At 43.4% G+C, this 26,004-nt stretch overlaps 1 long non-coding RNA gene across 1 annotated transcript in view; it reads left to right on the top strand.

Moving 5' to 3' along the window:
* Window positions 1–25,223, top strand: part of LOC140068950 (uncharacterized) — a 122,009-nt gene extending 96,786 nt beyond the window's left edge. Inside the window, exons 2-3 of the long non-coding RNA XR_011848651.1 lie at window positions 1,082–1,195; window positions 24,400–25,223. This is a non-coding gene — a long non-coding RNA (uncharacterized lncRNA). The remainder of the gene's footprint in view (window positions 1–1,081; window positions 1,196–24,399) is intronic.
* The last annotated feature ends 781 nt before the right edge of the window (window positions 25,224–26,004 follow it).

Here is a 26,004-nt window from a genome sequence, read left to right as displayed (position 1 = left end):
GGTGCAAAAACGAATAACAATCTTACGCGTTTCAGACACTAAGGTCCATAATCATAGATATCCCTGAATGTTTGAGAGCAGTCTAATATGCTGGGCAGACCGGAAGTGGAAATTTCTACACAGGTGCCGGGCAATTAGTGCATCTCAATACTATCGGATTCAGGGTTCCACAAGAGATACAATAAACATACATAAAAACAAAAAAATGTGAGAATATGTGAGTATGTACAAACAGGTTCATTAAAAAAACCCTTTTGTTAGGCTTAACCCTTTCAATGCCGCTGAAAGAAAAGCTAGCAAGGTCTCCATGGTGTTGGATGGAAAAATGCCTGGCGGCATTGGAAGGGTTTCTGGCATCTGGATTAACCCCATTCTCAAAGAGAGAATCCGGGAACATCTTAATGGGGTTAATCCAGATGCCAGAAACCCTTCCAATGCTGCCAGACATTTTTCCATCCAACACCATGGAGACCTTGCTTTTCAGCGGCATTGAAAGGGTTAAGCCTAACAAAAGGGGAGGTAATCTAAGAAGAAAGCTGCTAAACCGAGAAGGATACTGGATATTAATGAGAGACAGCATTTACCCTAAAAGTCTTAATGTTAGAAATGATTTGATTTTAAATTATTGATACGTTTTTATATGAACCTGTTTGTACATACTCACATATTCTCACATTTTTTTTGTTTTTATGTATGTTTATTGTATCTCTTGTGGAACCCTGAATCCGATAGTATTGAAATGCACTAATTGCCCGGCACCTGTGTAGAAATTTCCACTTCCGGTCTGCCCAGGATATTAGACTGCTCTCAAACATTCAGGGATATCTATGATTAAGGACCTTAGTGTCTGAAACACGTAAGATTGTTATTCGTTTTTGCACCTTATCCTTGCACTTTGTATTGTCTCATCTTGGATGAATAAAGCTGAATTATTTTTAACAGAGCTGGTGAGTGCCAATCAAACTCCTTTTTTTTTGGACTTGAAGATGAGCCGAACCTCAACTTGAAAGCTTGATACTACACAAAACTACTACAACTCACCATTTTCATAATACTATTTGCATAACTATTTGTCTTTTAGAAAATAAAGGTACATATAGAGCACCGGAACTGTCAAGAGAATAAAGATGGCACCTCAGGATGGAACAATACAGAGAAGATTAACAAGGCACCTACACAAACAAGACATACTACGGTATTTTGTGAAGCATTTCATATTTTTGGGGGATAATATCTATAAGACTCTTAATCTTATTTTTTGACAATTTACTACCCCTTCTTTATGGTTATGTCTCATATTCTTATGGTCTAAAGAACAAAAATAGCAAAACACTGTAACTCTCACAAGGGCAAAAACGGAGGAAAGTAAACATTTTATTCATTGATCATTTATAGTGGCATAAATTGAATCTGCATGGCCCCAGTGCAAAGTCTGTGCCAGGCCCCCTGACTATAATGTATGTTTTATAGTACTAGTCTTTTCATATGGAAGTGACACCTTATGGGCCCCTAAGCGTCCTGGACCCGGTTGTGATCACACCCTCTGCACCCCCTTAAGTTACACCCCTGATCATTTAAGTAATGTTGTTGAAATGGCCCATAATGCCATTATACCATTCTGTGGACAAATGCAGAGAATGATGCATGCAGTCCAGTGGGCATTGATCCACAATATCTCTTTCTTCCAGCATCAACTTTTCTATGTTTCCTGGCTTCCCAAATGATAGTAAGCAGCATTTTTCCTTCTACATCACAAGCTTTTTTTATCCAATACACCAGTGAGTTTAATTTAATTTGTTATGCTATTGTTAAATGTTCATTGAATGTTGTTGGCTTTGCCGTTTTCTAAGATTACGATCTTTAGATATTTGTTGCAGTGAAAGCAGCGGCTTATTTTTGGCATGGAACCTATAAACTGCAAAGAGAAAAGTGAGTGTGGGAGTTTGAGTGTGGTGGTTTGAGTGATGAATGGCTGAACCAGTCAGTGCTGGAGATAGTGTCCATTACTCCCTTATGTTCTGCCCAGCCCCTTGATTGGAAACTGTTGTTAGTCAGGTACAGAGTCTGGCTCACATGGTTCAGAATCTGTTTGAACGTGTGTAGCAGCAGGAATAGCGCTTCTGGTTTCAGGTCTGTGTATGAGCCTAAGGTTAAGCTTCTGCAGGCATTGCCTTAGCCCGCAGGGACATCGCAGGGTGAGTTCGCCACCACTTACCTAGTCCATACCTCCCAACATTTGTGGAAGGGAAAGAGGGACAAAATGGGGATCCCCCTAAGCCACTTCCCCAATCACTCCCTGGCCACGTCCCAAATTTTTACCATATTAAAATTATAAAAATAATTTATAATAATAATTAACAGTTTTTAGCCTGATTGGGATTTGAATCTAGAACCTGCAGAGTCCATGTGCCATAATGACACAGAGCCTCTATCCACTGAGCTATGAGCACAGTGATTATTCAGCTGAGGATATTTGGTAACTAAGAGATGTTACCTGTAACTGTTACACTGTGACACAGACTTAATGCCCTGGTATATAGAGAGGGATCTTCTCAGAGATTACTATTGTAATTATTGAGACAATTATTATTATTTTTATTATTATGGAGATGATTATTATTATTTTTACTATTATTAATAATTGTCTCCATAATAATAAAATAATAACATTTATAATAATAATAATTGTCTGAATAATTACAATAATAATCTCTGAGAAGATCCTTCTGAGAAGACACTGTCACAGTGTAACAGTAACAGGTAACATCTCTTAGTTACCAAAAATCCTCAGCTAGATAATCACTGTGCTCATAGCTCATTGGATAGAGGCTGTGGGGCATATTTATCATACGCTGGCGCAGGGCCTGGCGTAGAAATATACGCAGCCGTCGACTTTTCACTTATGAAAAGTCGCCGGCAGCAGCGAGTGCGCCGGCGCGGGGACAGTAATGCGGGACCTGGAGGGAATATCCGTGACAATCTACCAGCTGCCCGTGATGCAGGGCAGAGGTAAAAAAACACGGGACCGGGAGGGTAGGGAGCTATGCTTTGGTTGCGCGGTTTCTGGTCAGGTACTGACAGTATGAAAACGAAATGTTTTCATAGTTTTTGTAGTTTCTCTTGATCCAGGGAGTTATTCTGACCACCATATTTTTCCATGCTTTGGGCAAATTGGCATCAGCCTTGCAGGGTTTTTGCCTAGTCTATCTTTAAATCCGGGTGTTGAAAAAATCCTCAGATCCTTCCACTCTAAACTCCAACTTACAGTTTCTGCTGGAGGGTTTTGACAAAGATTTGAAATGACTACGATGAAAGTTTAGATTACAGCAATAAATTCTCAGCTCCAGAACATCTTCACAGAAAAAACATCTTCACAGTTTGTGTAGAATCACCAAGTCTCCCCATCTACTGCCAAGTTCCCATTTTTCTGTAGTTATGGTTTTGTTCCCCGTTTTCTTGTGTGTCTATTGATCCATCCAGTAACCCGCAGGATAGGGTTGAGCGAGTATTGGGAAGGGATGGTGAGGATCCAGTGGTCATGTCCACATTGGCACTAATGACAAAGTAAGAGGTGGGTCAAAAGTTCCTTAAAAATGATTTCAGGGACTTTACCATAAGTTCAGGGAAAGGACCTCAAAGGTAGTTTTCTCTGAAATACTACCTGTAGCACGTGCCCCACCAGAAAGGCATTGGCATGACTAGGGAGGTAAATAAGTGGCTCAAAAGTTGGCTCCGGTCCATAAAAAGGATGCCCTGGAGCTGGAGAGAGTTCAACGAAGAACCACAAAAATGATAAGGAGTATGTAGGGTCTCAGTTATGAGGAAAGATTAAAACAACTAGATTTATTTAGTCTGGAAAAGAGACGACTAAGAGGGGACATGATTAATTTATAGAAATATCTGAATGGTCCATACAAACAATATGGTGGTAAATTGTTTCAGATTAAATCAAATCAAAAGTTGAGGGGGAACTGTCACCATCTGGAGAAATCAAGGCTTAATCACCATTGGCGACAGGGCTTTTTTTATTATGAGAACTGTCAATCTGTGGAATAGCCTGCCTCAGGCGCTGGTCACAGCAGGGACAGCAGAGAGCTTCAATAAAGGCCTATATGCCTTTTTACATCTAAAGAACATTGATGGTTATGTTCCTAATCCAATCCCTTCCCTTCATTGGTTGAACTTGATGGACATGTGTCTTTTTTCAACCGTATATTTAGTCAAATGGATGCGGCTGCAAAGCATGGAAAAGTACTTATCATGGGGGACTTCAATCACCAAGATATTGACTGGGAGACATAAACCTGCAGGTCCTTCAAAGGTAGAATGTTTTTGTCAACAACTAAAGACAATTAACTTTTGCAACTAACTCTGGGGAAAGCAAGATGAAGGGCACTCCTGGACCTTATCCTAACCAACATACTTTACGGGGTACTAAAATTACAGCTTGGGGGGAACCTGGGTAATAGTAACCACAATATCATGGATTTTATATTATGCTTTACTAACATGGTTAGTAGATGGGCAACAAACACTCAAATTTTCAGCAGCTAAGGGAGGACCTTATAGGCATAAACTGGGACAATGTTCTCAAAAACAAAAGCACCGCAAAAAATGGGACATTTTCACAAATATTCTAAAAAAGGCCCATACCATATGGGAAAAAGCATATGAGAAACAAGAAAAAGCCAATGTGGTTAACCAGTACTGTATGAGGAGCAATAAGAAAGAAGGATAATGTGTTTAAGGTGTTAAAATACCAAGGTAGCATTGAGGCAGCAAAAATAGAGACCGAAAAAAAATATTTCCAAGGAGAGTACAAATAATCCCAAATTATTTTCCAAGCATATAAATGATAAGAAATTAAAAATGAAGAATGTGGAAGAATAACCTGGGGGTCATGGTGGAGGGAGATGAGGAAAGGGCCAAACTATTGAATGTTGCCTTCCCAACTGTCTTTGCCCAGAAAAATCCCATGTTGGAAGGCATGATGAGGAATAATGTAAATTCTCTTTGGAATGTCAAAAGTTTAACCCAGGTAGAGTTACAAAGTATTACTTCTGTTGTAGAAAAATATTTGAGGTGTTTGTTAGGTCTTCTAGTACCCGGGGCTGCGCGGCCTCTTCCGGGAGCCGGGTCCTGCCTTCTAGCAGGACTCGGCTGTAACACACTGGGACATATTTGCTTAGGGTCCGTCCGCCGCATTTCCATCAGGTTTCCCGAATTTTTTAGTTTTGCACTGAATTGCCCCGGGTTGTTGGTGCATGCGATCGGATAGTGGCGCACCGGCTTACATGCCTTCACTATCTCCAAATAAATTTGATTTTTTTCTGTATTAGTTTTTCTTCAGTAAAATTTTATAATAAAATATATACAAAACTACGGCATATAAATGAGGTATCACCATAATCGTAGTGAAGATAATATGTTATTTTTATTGTATGGTGTATGGTCCCAAAAAAATGCAAGAAAAAAAGGAAACCAAAATTTACGATTTTTTTTTGCTACATACATTTAAGAGTTAATAAAATCTCATCAATAAGCTACAGACCCACTAAAATGAAGTATTTGTAAAGTGCATCTAATCTCGCAAAAAATAAGCCCTTATTTGTCCAAATTTCCAAAAAAATAAAGGTTGTATAGCCATTATAAAGTAAGAATGCATAATCTACTCTGAATAGCGCAGCTGCCCTTCGATGCCCTGGCGCGTGCCCATACAACAGTTTACCAACACATATGTGCTATTGTTATACTCCGGAGATATTGGGTGTCAAACTTTGTGGAGCGTTTTGGTATTTTTTTCACTGAGAATTTGTAAATTTTTTTAAAAAACACATTAATTTAGCCAACAAAAATTTAAATTTCAAAATTGCATTTCAAAAAATGAGCAGGGTCCGCAAAAGCAGGATTTTTCGTTTTTTATGAAAATTTGAGAAATCGCACCTAAAGTTCAAAGCCCCATAACATCTTACAAAAATGAGAGTATACATGAAAAAACACATGGAGACATAAAACAGACATTCAGATAATGTTAGTTATCAAACCTTTTGCTTTTATGACTATGTATGGAAAAAGTAGAACATTTTCTATTTCAACTAACATGAAGTCCTAAGTGTCACGAGAAAACAAATTCAAAATCACTTGAATATGTTAAAGCTTTCCAAAGTTATAACCGCTTATAGTGACACAGGGCAGATTTTAAAAAATGGGCCTTGTCAGAAAGGTGAAAAGTGGCTTTGGTGTTAAGGGGTTAATCTGGGGAGTTCCTGCCTAAAAAATTTGCACAGTACTGTATACATATGTATGTGTTTCCAAGCAGTCTAAAAAAGCAGCTACTTCAGAATAAATAAGAGCTTATGAGAAAATAAGAGACAAAAAGTAAACAAGCTTAGCTGGTCATTTAAAGGTTAAATGCTCCTATTGAGATGCATCCAAAAGAACAATTTCTTAGAACAATGCATCACAAATACAATTAGTCTTAAGATATTTGCTAAATAGAGTTTCTTTGCCAGGCTAGCAACTATTTAATGTATCAAACACTAACAATACCAATGCTAATGTGATCTAAAATTCTTAAAAATGTTTTTCATTTTGTCTTCCCAAAACATCATTTATTTTATGAATCAACTTGTTGTGTACCTGTTGTATAATAGTCTTAGTAGATATATGATCTAAGTACATGTTGTTCTATGAGAACAAGGCTGCCATGTGTGTCTCGGTTGGTACATTCTGTAATGTTTATTTGGTTGGATGGCAGGTATTTAATAGACGTAACAGATGCAAAAAAAAAAGACTGGTTAATGCCAGAATGACAACAATATACAGTGTCATGGGGACTTCCAGCTGGCAACACCCTAGAGTACCTGGTTACCATCCTAGGTAAATTACAAATCATCTTCTAGTACAGTGATGGCTAACCTTTTAGAGCCTGAGTGCCCAAACTTTAACCAAAAGCCACTTATTTATTGCAAAGAGCCAGCCCAGCAACTTCAGCGGTAATTTATTATTCCTTGTTCTTTGACAACTTTCAATCGTTCAGCCTCCTAAAAACACCAACACAGTTGAAAGGAGGAGAGCAAATTCGCCTATCATTGTAGGAAGGTTCTGCAGGAAGATTCTTTGACTCCTGTCTGGTGAACTTCATGCTGGTGTGATGGCCTGGGTGCCGACAGAGAGGGCTCCAAGTGCCGCCTCTGGAACCCATGCCATAGGTTCGCCACCACTGTTCTAGTACATTAAAACTTTGATAGACAGGCAGGCTCCTTGGGATGGTTCTATGGGAGACATTTATCATATGCTGTCGCATTGTACATCAGCTTATGATATAAGCCCCACCTTCCCACTGGGCTATTAGGTCTGAACTTGGCGCAGAGGTTTTGAAAATAGTTTTGCAAGGAATTAAAAAACTGGCATTCTGTGCCCCACACAGAAACCAATGGCCACATTTCCCTCACACAGTAGACAATACTCACAGCGACCCACAGTAACCAAAAGTCACACCAACAGCCCCCTGGCAGCCATTAGTTACAATGCCTGACCCAGTAGCCACAATAATGCCCCCAGTAGTCAGTAGTCACAGTGCCTGCTCCCAGTAGCCACAGTGATGCCCCCAGTAGCTATAGTGATGCTCGATGTAGCTACAATAATGCCTCCAGTAGCCAGTAGTCACAGTGCCAGCACCCAGTAGCCTTTAGTCACAGTAATGCCCCCACTAGCTATTAGTCACATTGTATCCACAATAATTCCCCCAGTAGTCACAGTGAAGTCCCCAGTGGCCAGTAATCACAGGGATGCCCCCTATAGTCAAAAAGAAAAAAAAAAACAGTTCCTCTTCTTGCACCTCGATCCCGGAGCTTCAGCACAGGGGGCGCATGATGACATTATACATGTACTTGCGGCAGGTCACCTTTGAGCCACTGCAGGCGGATGTGTCATCAGTAGAGATGAGCGAACATGCTCGTCCGAGCTTGATGCTCGGTCGAGCATTAGGGTACTCGAAACTGCTCGTTGCTCGGACGAATACTTTGCCCGCTCGAGAAAATGGCAGCTCCCGCCGTTTTGCTTTTTGGCGGCCAGAAACAGAGCCAATCACAAGCCAGGAGACTCTGCACTCCACCCAGCATGACGTGGTACCCTTACACGTCGATAGCAGTGGTTGGCTGGCCAGATCAGGTGACCCTGGGATAGACTAGCCGCTGGCCGCGCTGCTCGGATCATTCTGTCTCTGGATGCCGCTAGGGAGAGAGCTGCTGCTGGTCAGGGAAAGCGTTAGGGTGTTCTATTAGCTTACTGTTAGGCAGGAGTGATTCTCAAAGAACCCAACAGCCCTTCTTAGGGCTACAATAACGTTCTACTTTTTTTATTTTAATTTGCATCTTTTACCATTTTGTGAGGAATTAGCAGGGGGACTTGCTACCGTTGTGTTTAGCTCTTAGTGGCACACATATCCATAGCAAAGACCGAAGTGGGAAAATTCAGTAGGGGTTGGATTTCTATTAGGCAATAACTCAGTGTCATCTCATCTGGCATAGTAGTGTGCTTCCTTTGATACTTGGCTAGAAAATAGCCATAGGAGAATACAAACAGCTTCTTGAAGCCTACAGTAGCGTTCTATATATTTGATTTCTGGTTGATCTGCTGGTGGCTTTAGTTTCTGCAGTGCATGTACTTGCCAATTCTGAGCAATTTGTAGTGAGACTTGCGACCGCTGTGTTCTGCGCTTAGTGGCGCACATATCCATAGCAAAGGCTGAAGTGGGAAAATTCAGTAGGGGTTGGATTTCTATTAGGCACTAACTCAGTGTCATCTCATCTGGCATAGTAGTGTGCTTCCTTTGATACTTGGCTAGAAAATAGCCATAGGAGAATACAAACAGCTTCTTGAAGCCTACAGTAGCGTTCTATATATTTGATTTCTGGTTGATCTGCTGGTGGCTTTAGTTTCTGCAGTGCATGTACTTGCCAATTCTGAGCAATTTGTAGTGAGACTTGCGACCGCTGTGTTCTGCGCTTAGTGGCGCACATATCCATAGCAAAGGCTGAAGTGGGAAAATTCAGTAGGGGTTGGATTTCTATTAGGCAATAACTCAGTGTCATCTCATCTGGCATAGTAGTGTGCTTCCTTTGATACTTGGCTAGAAAATAGCCATAGGAGAATACAAATAGCTTCTTGAAGCCTACAGTAGCGTTCTATATATTTGATTTCTGGTTGATCTGCTGGTGGCTTTAGTTTCTGCAGTGCATGTACTTGCCAATTCTGAGCAATTTGTAGTGAGACTTGCGACCGCTGTGTTCTGCGCTTAGTGGCGCACATATCCATAGCAAAGGCTGAAGTGGGAAAATTCAGTAGGGGTTGGATTTCTATTAGGCAATAACTCAGTGTCATCTCATCTGGCATAGTAGTGTGCTTCCTTTGATACTTGGCTAGAAAATAGCCATAGGAGAATACAAATAGCTTCTTGAAGCCTACAGTAGCGTTCTATATATTTGATTTCTGGTTGATCTGCTGGTGGCTGTAGTTTCTGCAGTGCATGTACTTGCCAATTCTGAGCAATTTGTAGTGAGACTTGCGACCGCTGTGTTCTGCGCTTAGTGGCGCACATATCCATAGCAAAGGCTGAAGTGGCAAAATTCAGTAGGGGTTGGATTTCTATTAGGCAATAACTCAGTGTCATCTCATCTGGCATAGTAGTGTGCTTCCTTTGATACTTGGCTAGAAAATAGCCATAGCAATAGGATAGGATTGTTTGGTTCTAAAAACTCAAAAAAAAACAAAAAACACAAAAAAAACAAAAAACACAAAAAAACACAAAAAAAAAAAAAAAAAAAGTAAAAAAAAAAAAAAAGTTATAACTCTCATTTTAAAAATGTTTAACCCCAGGGCTAGGGGTAGAGGACGAGGGCGGGGACGTGGGCGTCCAACTACTGCAGGGGTCAGAGGCCGTGGTCCTGGGCGGGGTGAGACACCACCTGCTGATGAGGGAGCAGGGGAACGCCGCAGAGCTACACTCCCTAGGTTCATGTCTGAAGTTACTGGGACTCGTGGTAGAGCACTGTTGAGGCCAGAACAGTGCGAACAGGTGATGTCGTGGATTGCTGACAATGCTTCGAGCAATTTGTCCACCACCAGTCAGTCTTCCACGCAGTCCACCCATGTCACCGAAATCCCCACTCCTCCAGCTCCTGCACCTCAGCCTCCTCCCCCCCAGTCTGCCCCCTCCCAGGAAAATTTGCCATTTGAACCGGCATACTCTGAGGAACTGTTTTCTGGACCCTTCCCACAGTCACAAACCACTTGTCCGGTTGCTGCTGAGCAATTTTCCGATGCCCAGGTTTTCCACCAGTCACAGTCTGTGGGTGATGATGACCTTCTTGACGTAGTGGAAGTGTGTAAAGAGGTGTCCGACGATGAGGAGACACGGTTGTCAGACAGTGGGGAAGTTGTTGTCAGGGCAGGAAGTCCGAGGGGGGAGCAGACTGAGGGATCGGAGGATGATGAGGTGACAGACCCAAGCTGGGCTGAGAGGCCGGGTGAACACAGTGCTTCTGAGACGGAGGAGAGTCCTCGACCTGAACAGGTTGGAAGAGGCAGTGGTGGGGCCAGACGGAGAGGCAGGGCCAGAGCTGGTGCATCAGCGCCACTGTCAACTAGTGAAGCTCCCGTGGTGAGGGCTCTTGCGGCGAGGGCTAGATCTTCAGAAGTGTGGAGGTTCTTTAAGGAAACACCGGATGACCGACGGACTGTGGTGTGCAACATTTGCCAAACCAGGCTCAGCAGGGGTTCCACCACTACTAGCTTAACTACCACCAGTATGCGCAGGCATATGAATGCTAAGCACCCCACTCAGTGGCAACAAGCCCGTTCACCTCCGGCCGTGCACACCACTGCTCCTTCCCCTGTGTCAGCTGCTAGTCAGCCCCCTGCCCAGGACCCTGCCACAAAAACCCCATCGTCGCCTCCACGATCCTCCACAGCATCCACCAGCGTTCAGCTCTCCATACCCCAGACGCTGGAGCGGAAACGCAAATATAGTGCAACCCACCCGCACGCCCAAGCCCTTAATGTGCACATCTCCAGATTGCTTAGCCTGGAGATGCTGCCCTATAGGCTAGTAGAGACCGAGGCCTTTCGCAACCTCATGGCGGCGGCCGCCCCTCGGTATTCGGTCCCCAGCCGCCACTACTTTTCCCGATGTGCCGTCCCAGCCCTGCACCAGCACGTGTCAGACAACATCATCCGTGCCCTGACCAACGCCGTTTCTGACAAGGTCCACCTGACCACGGACACGTGGACGAGTGCTGCCGGGCAGGGCCACTATATATCGCTGACGGCACATTGGGTTAACTTGGTGGAGGCTGGGACCGAGTCTGACCCTGGGGCTGCTCATATACTGCCGACGCCGAGGATTGCGGGGCCTACCTCGGTCCAGGTGTTTCAGGCCTACTATGCCTCCTCCTCCTCCCACCCCTCCTCCACCTCCTCCTCCGAACTACCATCCGTGGGCACGGCGCCATCAGTCGGTAGCTCTAGGCACAGCAGCAGTGCAGTCGCTAAGCGACAGCAGGCGGTGCTCAAACTGCTGAGCCTAGGCGACAAAAGGCACACCGCCCAAGAGCTATTACAGGGCATCACGGCGCAGACTGATCTGTGGCTGGCACCGCTGAACCTCAAGCCGGGAATGGTTGTGTGTGACAACGGCCGTAACCTGGTGGCGGCTCTGCAACTCGGCAGACTGACACATGTGCCATGCCTGGCCCATGTGTTAAATCTGATAGTGCAGCGTTTCCTCAAGACATACCCCAATCTGTCTGATTTGCTCACGAAGGTGCGCCGCATCTGTGCGCATTTCAGGAAGTCCAGCCCAGATGCTGCCACTCTCAGGGCAGCGCAGCGCCGCCTCCAACTGCCCGCTCACCGACTGTTGTGCGACGTGCCCACGAGGTGGAATTCAACACTGACCATGTTATCCAGAGTTTACCAGCAGCGCAGAGCGATTGTAGACTGCCAGATGTCAACTTCCACCAGAACTGGTAGTCAGGTCAGTCAGCTTCCTCAAGTCTACAATGAGGAGTGGACGTGGATGTCTGATATCTGTCAGGTGCTGAGTAACTTTGAGGAGTCAACACAGATGGTCAGTGGCGATGCCGCCATCATCAGCCTCACCATCCCGCTGCTTGGCCTGTTGAAAAACTCTCTGGTCAGCATGAAGTCGGAAGCTTTGCGCTCGTCACAAGAGACGGGGGAAGAATATTCCCTTGTTGATAGCCAAAGCACCCTGAGGTCTGTTTCTCAGCGCATATCGGAGGAGGTGGAGGTGGAGGAGGATGAGGAGGAAGAGGAGGAGAATGTTGGCGAGACACAAGAGGGGACCATTGTTGAGTCCTTCACTGTTCAGCGTGTATGGGCAGAAGAAGAGGAGTTGGAGGAGTTGGAGGAGGAGGAAATGGACAGTCAGGCCAGTGAGGGGAGTGAATTCTTACGCGTTGGTACTCTGGCGCATATGGCAGATTTCATGCTAGGCTGCCTATCCCGTGACCCTCGCGTTCAAAGAATTTATTCCAGCACCGATTACTGGGTGTTCACTCTCCTGGACCCACGGTACAAGCAAAATCTTGCCACTCTCATCCCTGCAGAGGAAAGGAGTGTGAGAATGCATGAATACCAGCAGGCCCTGGTGCACAAGCTGAAACAGTATTTCCCTTCTGACAGCGCTAGCGGCAGAGTGCGTAGTTCTGCGGGACAAGTAGCGAGGGAGAGTAGGCGAGCAGGCAGCTTGTCCAGCACTGGCAAGGGTACGCTTTACAAGGCTTTTGCCAGCTTTATGTCACCCCAGCAAGACACTGTCACCTGTCCCCAGTCTCGGCAGAGTAGGGCTGATCTTTACAGAAAGATGGTGAGGGAGTACGTAGCTGACCATACCATCGTCCTAAATGATCACACAGCTCCCTACAACTACTGGGTTTCAAAGCTGGACATGTGGCACGAACTGGCGCTGTACGCCTTGGAGGTTCTTGCCTGCCCTGCCGCTAGCGTCTTGTCCGAGCGGGTTTTCAGTGCAGCTGGTGGCATCATCACCGATAAGCGTACACGCCTGTCGACTGACAGCGCTGACAGGCTGACGCTTATTAAAATGAATAAAGGCTGGATTTCTCAGAATTTCCAATCTCCACCAGGTGAAGGAAGCTCAACCTGAATAATTGATCCACTCCTCCTCCTCCTCATTTTCCTCCTTCTCCTCCTCTTTGTACAGTAAAGCAGAGGAAAATGGCTATTTTTTGACAGGGCCCACTGGCTCTTGCTATAGTACTTCATGCATTTAATTTTTCTGGAGGGCCACCTACCCGGTCCTCTGTTTGAAACAATTTTTGTGAGTGCCACATACAGGCACTCAATCTATTCCATTTTTCTGGAGGGCCACCTACCCGGTCCTCTGGTTTGAACAATTTTTGGGACTGCCACATACAGGCACTCAATCTATTCCATTTTACTGGAGGGCCACCTACCTGCTCCTCTGGTTTGAAGAATTTTTGGGACTGCCACATACAGGCACTCAATCTATTCCATTTTACTGGAGGGCCACCTACCTGCTCCTCTGGTTTGAACAATTTTTGGGACTGCCACATACAGGCACTCAATCTATTCCATTTTACTGGAGGGCCACCTACCTGCTCCTCTGGTTTGAAGAATTTTTGGGACTGCCACATACAGGCACTCAATCTATTCCATTTTACTGGAGGGCCACCTACCTGCTCCTCTGGTTTGAAGAATTTTTGGGACTGCCACATACAGGCACTCAATCTATTCCATTTTACTGGAGGGCCACCTACCTGCTCCTCTGGTTTGAAAAATGTTTGGGACTGCCACATACAGGCACTATCCAAATTAAATTGTCTCCATAGCAGCCTCCACACGTTGTCTCCATTGCTACCTCCAAAAGTCGTCCATATAGCTGCCTCCATACATCGTCCCTTTATCAAACGAGGTGTGTCAGGCAGAAATTTGGGTTGTTTTCATGGATTCCACATCAAAGTTGTTAACTTTGTCGCCACCCTGCTGTGTTATCCACAAAATATACTGGCAAACTTTTACCATTTAGGGATATTATTTCAGCGCTTCTTGCGCATCTGTTTACATTCCCCTCACCCGGCATATCCTAAACTTATAAGAACGCTACTACACTTGATCTTATACAAAAGGTTCTTAGAAGTGCTGTTTGGGGAGTAGCCTAGAGACAGGGGCTTGGATTGGCGAAAGCTCGCCTGGCAGCGGAACGCCAGCTCCATGCGCATCATGCGCTTCTTGCGCATCTGTTTACATTCCCCTAACCCGCCATATCCCAAACTTATAAGAACGCTACTACACTTAACTTGGTGCAGGCTGGGACCGAGTCTGACCCTGGGGCTGGTCATATACTGCCGACGCAGAGAATTGCGGGGCCTACCTCGGTCCAGGTCTCAAAGGCCTACTATACCTCCTCCCACCCCTCCTCCACCTCCTCCTCCTCCGAATTACCATCCGTGGGCATGGCGCCATCAGTCGGTAGCTCTAGGCACAGCAGCAGTGCCGTCGCTAAGCGACAGCAGGCGGTGCTGAAACTGCTGAGCCTAGGCGATAAAAGGCACACCGCCCAAGAGCTATTACAGGGCATTCCACATCAAAGTTGTTAACTTTGTCGCCACCCTGCTGTGTAATCCACAAAATATACTTGCAAACTTTGACCATTTAGGGATATTATTTCAGCGCTTCTTGCGCATCTGTTTACATTCCCCTCACCCGCCATATCCTAAACTTATAAGAACGCTACTACACTTGATCTTATACAAAAGTGCTGTTTGGGGAGTAGCCTAGAGACAGGGGCTTGGATTTGCGAAAGCTCGCCTGGCAGCGGAGCGCCAGCTCCATGCGCATCATGCGCTTCTTGCGCATCTGTTTACATTCCCCTCACCCGGCATATCCTAAACTTATAAGAACGCTACTACACTTGATCTTATACAAAAGTGCTGTTTGGGGAGTAGCCTAGAGACAGGGGCTTGGATTGGCGAAAGCTCGTCTGGCAGCGGAGCGCCAGCTCCATGCCAAGATCCAACTAACATAGTTTTAACTGCAGCACCTTTAATCTACTACTAGTTCACTGCCTCCATACATGGTCCCCTTATCAAACGAGCTGTGTCAGGCAGAATTTTGGGTTGTTTTCATGGCTTCCATGTTAACTTTGTCGCCACCCTGCTGTGTAATCCACAAAATATACTGGCAAACTTTTATCATGTACCGATATTATTTGAGCACTTCTTGCTCACCTCCTTTGGTTCCTCTCTGCCACCCATTGGTTTGAAGCCTGAGTCCATTTAGAGTATGTCGCCATGCCACTCTCTAGCCTGCCGCTGCTGCCGCTGCCTCTGCATGCCGTCCCCTATAGTGTCAGGGTCAATTATTGGATGTTTTAGATGCTATCTAGCTTCATTCTGTCACTCTGTCATGGCCATGCTGTTGCCCATAATTTTGGCATAATGGTGCGTTTAAGCAGCCTCAGAGGCATCCATGCATGCTGCCCCTGCTGTTTCCTGTCCATTTCCGTGGTGTTTCCATCCTTTTCTGAGGTTCCCAGGTGTTTGGCCAAGCTTCCCTGTGCAGAGCCTTGGTCCCCTTGAAAAATGCTCGAGTCTCCCATTGACTTCAATGGGGTTCGTTATTCGAGACGAGCACTCGAGCATCGGGAAAAGTTCGTCTCGAATAACGAGTACCCGAGCATTTTAGTGTTCGCTCATCTCTAGTCATCAGTCATTGTCTGCGCTGGAACAATCATCACACAGGCCCCACGCTGTCAGCCTGTGTGATGAAAGGAGACCAACAGAGAATGGGAGCTGAAAAGTAAGGGGTGGGAGTTGAATTTCTACTAAGATAAACTCCATGGAGTGATCACCTTACGTTTATATCTGCTGCAGACGATGTTCTGCAACTCTCGACCCTCTCATACCTCATACCCGGGCTTATGGGCTATGTGCCACTCTCTCGTTCAGCCCTGCCAATGAGCGCCATGCTTGGCACAGTAATAAAATCTCTCTAAACAGTCTTATAAAACTATACCAAGTCTGTAGGCAAGCAAAGAAGCCCATATTATTACTACACAGCATGCCTGTCCCAAGACAAGACAAGTGTCCCTCCATCACAGCTCATACCAGTTTTTTCATTTGTCAGAGGGTGATGAAAGACAGAGAGCTGCAATTACCTGTCACTGACTGCATCCAGTCCTCAGCCCAGCAAGCAACCATGTAGTCATGTGGTATTGATACACCACTGATTTTGAAGGTTCCCCATTATTAAGAATGAGAGGTTTGTCATAAAAAAAATATGTACACTTAAACTGTGAGAGACAGAAACTAAAAATAAGCCATAAAAAATACATTGGCATAGATTTATTATTGTGTATGTACTACTTTTTGGTGTCTTTGGAGCTTGCACATGTACTTATGAAATCTTTGCGCCACTTTTTTGTCAAGGTTGCACTTTGTCCGACACTTTAGAAAACTATCTACCTAAAGGGGCATGGTAATGCTTAGTCGGAGTTTGCACCATATTTATTACAAATATTTGACAAAAGGTGCAACTTTGTGCACATACTGAAAACAGACCAGATTAAGAGGATGCACCACTATTGGATAATCTGGAGCAGCTGCACATGAGTGAGGCAAACTGCACAAAGGCAGCTGTTGTTTTGTTGAAAGTCCCACAAAAGTCATAGATTTAGGCAGTAATAATTAAAAATAATTTCTTATGCCAAGTAGGGAACTGGAGTGGATTTGCACCTAAATTTGCAACTTTTTTAAAAGTCCTAAAACCAAAGATCCAATCATAAAAATTATTGGCACGTGGATAAGATTCTCTCTACATCAATTAACAAGGTCAGCAAGAGGTAGTGGCCTCTATCTCTCATGTCACAGCTAAATTAGCCCTTTTGCTGTACAGTACAGTCTCCGCTGTACTGTGTCAAAGGCAAACAAATGGCCCCTCAGCAACAGGAACCAATTAAAAAAACTTGCAAAATATTAGTACTAATATATGCATGCAGGACATCATGTAGGTAGGACCAGGGGCGCACCTACCATGAGACAAGTTGAGCAACTCGCCTCAGGCTCCACAAGGGGGCGGCACAGGCTGGCACTGAGCTCCCGCATGCCGGATGGGACCGCGTTGCAGCCCTCCACCCGGTACCTTGCTCCGCGACACTGCCGGCACCTTCCTCCCGCCCCCTAGCACCGAGCTTCGCCCCCCCCCCCTGCCGGCCTGCATCAAACTCCTGCCGCCCGGCCAGCTCTGTATTGTATTGCACCACTCCCTGCATACTTTTGCTCTCACCCATACCTCCGCTCTCGCTCACGTCTCCCCCCCCCCCACCAGGTTCTCGGCTCCCCCTCCACTCTTGTCTCAACCCCGCTCCACTAATGTCCCCCCGCCCCTCCAGGTTCACGGCCCCCTGCTCCCCCCGCCCCTGCTCAAGCTCCAGGCTACCTTCTCTCTCCCTACGCCCCCACCCTCCCCCCGCTCCCGGCTCTTGACGTACCTGCTCTGGTCTCTCGGCTCTCGGCTCCTGCCTCCCCCTCCACTCACGTCTCAACTCCGCTACGCTAAGGCCCCCCCTCCAGGCTCTCGGCTCCCTGCTCCCCCCGCTCAAGCTCTAGGCTCCCTTCCTGCTCCCGGCTCCCTCATCGTGCCACCGCCACTGCAGGACAAGGCACGAACTTTCCAAGAACACAACAGAGAGGTAACGTTACCTTATCTATGGATATATATGTGTGTAATATGTGTATATATATGTCATATGTGTGTATATATATATATATATATATATATATCATATGTGTATATATATGTGTAATATGTGTGTGTGTATATATATGTTTGTGTGTATATATGCTGTATCTACTGTTATTTTATGTGTATATATGCTGTATGTATATGCAGCATTTGTGATATTTATCAGGGCTTCTATTTTATATTACTTGGTGGCACGCTGTATGCATTTTATACTACATGGCGGTATGCTGTATACATTTTATACTACATGGCAACACGCTGGATGCATTTTATACTACTTGATGGCATGCTGGATGCATTTTATACTGCATGGCTGTATTCTGTATGCATTTTATACAACATGGTGATACGCTGTATGCATTTTATACTACATGGTGGTATACACTGTATGCATTTTATAGTACATGGTGATACGCTGTATGCATTTTATACCACATGGTGGCACACTGGATGCATTTTATACTACATGGCGGCACGCTGGATGCATTTTATACTACATGGCGGCACGCTGTATGTATTTTATACCACATGGCTGTACGCGGTATGCATTTTATACCACATGGCGGCACACTGGACGTATTTTAATCCACATGGCTGTACGCTGTATGCATTTTATACTACATGGCGGTAGGCTGTATGCATTTTGCTTTGCTTTATTTTTACAACAAACCAATATGATGGATCTGGTCCTGACACACTGGTCACCCTCAAAAACCTATTGCAAGAGAGGACAGGAGAATGCAGAGAATCTCCAGAGGTAATCATTTCAACAGTGCGGATGGAATTGCTCCCCAGCTCTGAACAGAGTAAGGATCTGCCTCCTCATGCAGCTTCTCAAAGTTTAAGAGCATTTGTATTTCAAGCCCACTGCAGTGACCAAACCTCTCATTAACAGAAAGAATCATAAGGCTAGACTCCTTTTGCTGAGGAACATGATGTGTGGACAGATGAGAATTGGTACACAGTTCAGTTTAGTGATGAAAGCAAGTTTAATTTATTTGAATTATAAATTCTTTAAAATAATAAAAATAATAATACTAATAGTAGGATGTCTAACCCTCATATGTGAAGATCTATACACCTGAATGGTGCACAAGGGCAGAATTATGATCACAGACTGAGCTTACGGATTGCTCCTGGTTGCAGTCTCTATTGCCCTTATACACACTTGTGTATGTACACAACATTTCCAGAGACAATGAACCTTGAGAAAAATAGATTTATAGATAATAGAATTTATAAACACCACTGTCCAAACTCTAATAATAACAACATGTGATAAAATATGTTCAATTACAATTTACAACAAAACTTAAAATTAGATCTCTCAAGGACATTCAATCCATTAAAACTGCATGCTCAAAATAACCATTTATCTGGAAGATGCCCTTTCGTGAGGATTAATAGCACAATGTGGAAGTCAAACAACCCATAAAACAGCCAAGAACAGACCTTGACATATGAACACAAAGCACAGCTTTGTAATAATGTTATTGGTCGCATAAACATGGTATACTGTGGTTACACAGATCGACATGTACAATGTGTTGAAAAAGTTTTTTCTTCAATTCTAAAAAAAAATTACAGCCACAAACCTACATTTTTTAATTCATATTTGATGTGCTAGTGCAACCGAATGGGGGTCATTTACTAAGGGCCCGATTCGCATTTTCCCGACGTGTTACCCGAATATTTCCGATTTGCACCAATTGTACCTGAATTGCCCCGGGATTTTGGCGCACGCAATCGTTTTGTGGCGCATCGGTGCTGGCATGCACGCGACGGAAATCAGGGGCGTGGCCGAACGAAAAACCGACGGATTCGGAAAAACCGCCGCATTTAAAAAAAAATTGTGTCGCGAAAATTTCACTCACCTTCATCCAGGATAGGCCGGTGTATTTCGAGGCATTCCAGCGGACTTCAGTGCAGCAGCGCTACCTGGTGGACGGCGGAGGAACTACCATCATAAATCCCGGCCGGACCCGAATCCAGCGCAGAGAACGCGCCGCTGGATCGCGAACGGACCGGGTAAGTAAATCTGCCCCAATGTATCAAGTTTTTGTCAAGTATAAAGAAAATCTGTATATGTGCTTTTTCCATATTTTGCAAACTGTGGCAAACATAAGTATTCATTCAAAACTTTTTAGGACTGTAACAAAGGGTTGAATCTTTGTCCAGTAAATGCCTCCAGGGTACAGAAGAGGAGATTCTGGAGGGTAGGAAGAGGAAGTGATTAAGTGTGAGAGGTCAGAGCAGCTTGTAAGACACAGGAGTGGTTGTCTTGCTGTGCGCTCCTGGCAGAGAGATAAGCCTCTAAGAAAAAAAGTACTTACTTGGGCCTTAACTTTGGTTAAAGGAAACCTACCATTTGATTTGGTACATTATGAAGCAAACCTTGATACTGCTGTAGCTACACTGATCATATCTTGGTTAATCCCTGAGGTGAGTGGTTCTGCTGATAAACAGCGCTTCTCCTAGCTCCTGAGTTTTTTTCTCCAGGGGAATATGATACAATCACTCCTCTCCCTGCCAGACAGAATAATCAATTGTTGCACCCTCCCCTAGCTGCTATGTATGCGTGATCCAGTTCAGATTTATTAGTCATTCTTGACTAACCTCCATTTGTAATTTCAAGCTCCATGATCTAGGCAGCCATGCTGGCTCAGTTTTCCCAAGGTCCTGAATGTTATAATTGTTTTTTCAGCAAAACCAGCTCATGGATTAACCAAGATATGATCTTGCATCAGTGTAGCTATAGCGATCTCAAGGTATGTTTGCTTCATAATGCATCAAACGGTAGGTTTCCTTTAAATGACATCTACCACCATGCTCAAGTATTGTACACCAAGCACACTGGCATGCAGGTGTGTTCCCCCCTCTGGCAGGATCAGCTCTTCTTTAAGCTTCTAATAGTTTTGTTTCTAAGAAAAAAGGGCATAAGAAGCTAAAAGAAGAGCTCATCAAGAGAGTGCACACACCAGTATGTCCTTTAAGAACCGCAAGCGTGTGGCTGAAGAAAGACTAAGACTCCAGCAGCGGGACTAAAGCAGCTCCATTATTTGAAACATTATTTACTGCATTGTATGTACATTTGTTTATGAACCCCTTCGCGCACCAGGACGTACTGTTACGTGGCAGTGCTGTGGGGTGTGTATGCATAATACAGCTGACACCCGCCTGTTACTGTCACAGTTGGTGCTGAAACTGAATTGCAGCAGTTAACCTGTTGAGTGCCGCAGTCAAACCCGATCACAGCACCTAAAATTGCTGACAATGGGCACCCCCTTCTTGGATGGACGATCGACACCCCTGTGACATCATTTGAGAGTGGCCATTGGTTGCCATTGGCAGTCTACAGTCTCATATAGACTTGACGGCTTTCCATGTATGATCTTTAATTGTCTGTACATGACACTACGGTAGAATTGCAGAATGTAGTATGATCAATCAGACCCTGCAGGGTTGAAGTACCCAAGAGGGTTTAAAATAATAGTACATAAGATATTTTTAAAAAATTAAAAAAGTTAAAGTTTAAATAACCCCCCCCAGAACACATATAAAAATCTGAAAATAAATAAACGCTAAAAATCATAAACATGTAAGGTATCTATCGCTTCCCAAAATGCCAGTACTATCAAATTATAAAAAAGATTTTTCCCGGTCACCAAAATGGAAAACAGCACCCAAATATTTGAATCGCCAATTTGTTGCCATTTTTCCAGTGATCTGTATGTGAATAAAAAATTATCAAACAGTCATATAGGTCCCAAATGATATAAGTTAAAACGCTGTTAGTACCGCAAAAAATGACACCTTGCATAGGTCCATAAACTGTGTGAAAGTGTGAAAAAGTTATTGGCCTTGGAATTGGGCAAAATGGCAAATATTTTTTTTGTTTTTTTTAATACTTTAAAATCTACTAACACCTATTAAAACCAATATACATTTGATATCCTTGTGATCGTATCAACCCAAAGAATAAAGAGAGAGTCATATTTGGAGCACAGAATGAAAGCCATAAAAACAGTGTCCACAAGAAGACGCCATAAATGTGTTTTTTTTTTTGTCAATTTCACTGCACTCTGAATTTTTTTCAGCTTTCCCGTAGATTTCATGGTATATTCAATGGCGCCACTAAAATTCATACATCTCTCAGAACATGAAAATAAAAAAGTTATTGGTTTTGGAATGAGGGGACTAAAAAACAGAAATGCAAATACAAAAAAGGTCTGAGTCCTGTAAGGGTTAATCCTGCAGTTAAAGTTTATTGTTTAACTCCACACATGTGCCCGTAATCTGCCCTGCTACATTACAGGACCAGCTTTAGCTGCATTAGCAGCTGAAAGTAGTGTAGATTTGCACCTTCTTAGCCATTGAGAGCAGAAGAAGAGTGAAGAAATCAGGCAATACCTTTTTGAGGCTATATTTGGTGGTGAGCTTTCGAGAATATTAGTTCTCTTCGTCAGACATAATGTTATGCATGAAACAGAAAATCCACAGCATTTTATACACACTAAACAGTGATCATCTAAGGATATAAAAAAACCCCCCTCTAAAATAACAGGTTGTTAAATACAGGGAAATCTTATTTACGACGGGACGGCAATAAAAACATTAAAAACCTGTGAGGCGAGACACAAGAGCTTGTGGCCTCCAGGTCAGAGGTAGGAGGTCATGAAGGTGGCATGAATGTTAAAGCCACTATGTAAGGTGTTGAATATCTGCATTAATTTATACTCCCATTCTTTCCTTTCTCTCTGTGTCTTAAAATTTCCCATTAAAATAGTAATCTTCAAGTCTTCCATAGTGTGGTCCAAGTCTGTCAAGCTATGTCTTTACTAGCTTAGTCAATTTAGTGTCTGGAATTGTTGCTCATTTGTGCAGCATAGCTTTAACTAATTTCAAGTCAAGATGGAGATTTTCATTGAAATTTAGATCTGGACTTTGACTGGGTCATTCTAACACAGGTACCTACTTTTGATTTAGCCATTCCTTTGTAGTTTTGGCTATATTGTGTTGGTACATTTAAGTTTGCGGCTATAACATTTAAAAATTAAGAAAAATTCATGATCTATGAATAATTTTTTAACCCATTGTGGACACCAAAGAAAATTAATATTTCTATGGAATGCTGTTATTTCAAAGGAAGTTTCATCATTTGCATGTAGGATCAAATCAGGCTTTATTGAGATTAGATTAAGATCCATAACAAACTAATGTCAAAATATCTTACGCATTTGAGGTCTTAGAGGGTTTAGTTATAGTATCCACATATACTGTATGTACATAGGTTTAAAAGTCAACCACACCCAATTACAATGAATGAAAGGGCGGTTTAAGAAAAACATATGTAAGAAAACATGTATATACATATAAAATATATATTTATGTATAACCTCAAGCAATAAGTCACAGTGCATCATCTTCATTTTCCAAGGATGATATAATTGTAATTTTGATTCACTTTTGACAATTTTGAGGACTATTTTGCTGCAACTCTATATTTTACCTATGTTTGCCAATGACACAAAAGTTTACCAGGGTGAGTAAAAGACCCTTACAGGGTCACCAATGTCATATTCACACTGGTAAACTTTCTGTGTAGTCACTGGGAGTTGCAAGCCACAAAGACCCTTCCTGTTATGTCCAATATCCTGCACGGGATATGGCAGAAGAAGGGGGCTGTGCAGTATTTAATGTATGCATGAACCCTCAATGCAACTCATACAAGAATTTAGGAGACACAAAGCAAGTACAGGAAACAATTAGGCCAATTTTTATAATATGCCACTGTTATAGCCCAATAGAAGAATACTACAAGCAGCCCAGGTGTCCCTCAGAGGGTACCCATATGCCTGTGACATTATTGGTACTCTGCACCAACTTAGACACTGTTATCCACGTTTTTCTGCATTGTCTAAGAGGTTCAACATTCGGGATTGGAGTTTTTGCAATTGCTGGTGTTGGTGCCGGGGTTGGACTGAAATAACACAGCCCAGCATGGGCAGCAGCAGGACTCTTCTGGTCTGGAAGTCTTCTGCTGCACCTACTTTTGATTTAGCCATTCCTTTGTAGTTTTGGCTATATTGTGTTGGTACATTTAAGTTTGCGGTTTGCGGTTTTTGGTCCTATCACTCCCTAGACAGGTCAGTGTAAGAATCAGAGAGTGATTACGCTCTGTAATATGAAATGTGTGCTGACAATGTGCTTAGATTGTCATAGTACATGGCGGCGATGGCGGATCTATGGCACAGGTACCATGGGTGGCACTCAGAGCTTTCTCTGTGGGCACATGGGATATTGCCCCAATACAAAATTCACCAGTCAGTGCATCCTCCTGGTGCACCCCAAGTCATGCAATGATGAACGCTATTTTATATAGCCACATACTGGGCTGTGTGGGACTTCAGGGAGCATGAGAAGAGGTAGACGGATGATATATTATAGCCCGGAAGAAGCCGTGGTACCAAAACCCTGCATTGTGGATTTTATATGCACATTTTTACTCTTGTTTGTGAGTATGTTTTTATCAAATAAACTATAACTTTGTTGAACATGCTGCACTATCATTGCTTAAATCTTTTGCAGCAACCCGCAACAGTTGCAGTGAGTGTAAAGGGTGAGGAAACACAGCAGAACTGTCTGAATAGCGGTCTATTCCCATCGGAGTATCTTTTAATGTGGAAATATAATTGAAAAGTTTTTAAAGAGTGGAAGTGGAAAGGAATTGTGGAGTTGTCTATGGACAATTAAATGATACAGAAGGAGCTCCGGTCAGATTGGTTTTATTTATCTGAGGTCATATTATCATTGGAGATCCTGCTCCAGTCCCACTCACATGCACCAGGAAGAAGCAGGTGAACTCAGGCGGACCTCGGCACAGAAGCAACGGATGCAGACCGATCTTAGTGAGTTGCGGCAGACCCCAATCCTCATCGGACGACGCATTGCGGGGGTACGTAAATCTGCCCCATAGAGTCACCTCTGCTATATGCCTCCCTCCCGGATAAAGATATCTAGTCTTATCTAGTCTGTAGCAGGATGTGCCTGTGTCTGAGCTGGTCTTGTAATGCAGGGAGGAGGGGCAGAGAGAACTCCAGACGTACAAACAAGAGAAGCTATTATAAGATTTGTGGTCGTATCCAGGAACAACCAATAATGTAAACACCATGACTAATAGAGGCAGTTTTGAATTATATCTGTGAAATCCTGTATATTTTGTTAATAACAGTGAATTAGAGAATATGTTATTTTGTTATCCTGAGTTAAGAATCTTGTCTTTGTGGGAATATGCCTTTAAGGGGTTAAACTGATATGCTAGTTTATGCTTTTGCTAGCATTCAACTGACATGGCCATGTCTAGCTTTATACATTCAGTACAAAAAAGTTGAGTTGTATGAGGCTAATACATAATAAATGCATAATAAAATGGTGCTGTCCATTACAAAAAGTGCCACTTACTTGTAAGACATGTTTGTAATGTCTTAATCCTTAGTAAAATGTGTAGCAAGTTCTGAAACTAAGCAGCCATGTTTATATATCTCATGCAACCCTTGTGATTTATTATTTGTGTATGAAAGGGAGTAGGCTGGAGGGGACTCCACAGTCATGTTCACCTGGTCAGATTGTAACCCAACTTCTACTTATATTACACTATGTGATTCTCTACACTATTTCTTTACTAATTCACATTATGATTTTCAGCTGAACATGTGAAAAAGATACTTTCCAATGCAGCTCTAAAGGGATTAATTTTGTTATCATTTATAAACTCTTGAGAAAAGAAGATCTTGAAGTAATTGGCCCATAATTGTGAAAGCGATCCACCAGAATGTACATTAGAGTGACATCTAGTGGAATGGTGGGGGTACTTCCCAAAATAAAGGTTAGAACAGGAATACCTTGATAAAACCATATGATATATCTGAGCCAGTGAATGAACTGTTTTGCAAAACTACACACAACATGTATATAGGTCTGGTGCTGCATTCATTTTTTTTACATTTCAAAACAGGTCTTTTAAGGTGGCTGCATACCTAAGACAGCTAGTTCCCCTAATCCCCTTGACTAGCTGTGCAAGTATTCTTAGCCAATTCTTGTCTGCCATTAAAACAAAGTAATCTATCATGCTGATTTGAAATAAACACATTTTTTCCCTGTATGGCAAGGGATGTATGGATACTGTCTTGCCCC

The sequence above is a fragment of the Engystomops pustulosus genome, chromosome 7 (genome assembly GCF_040894005.1).
Source record: "Engystomops pustulosus chromosome 7, aEngPut4.maternal, whole genome shotgun sequence".
In the NCBI taxonomy this organism is placed as follows: domain Eukaryota; kingdom Metazoa; phylum Chordata; class Amphibia; order Anura; family Leptodactylidae; genus Engystomops; species Engystomops pustulosus.
The sequence above is the reverse complement of the archived record's forward strand: the minus strand, read 5'-3'. Positions and strand labels throughout refer to the sequence as shown.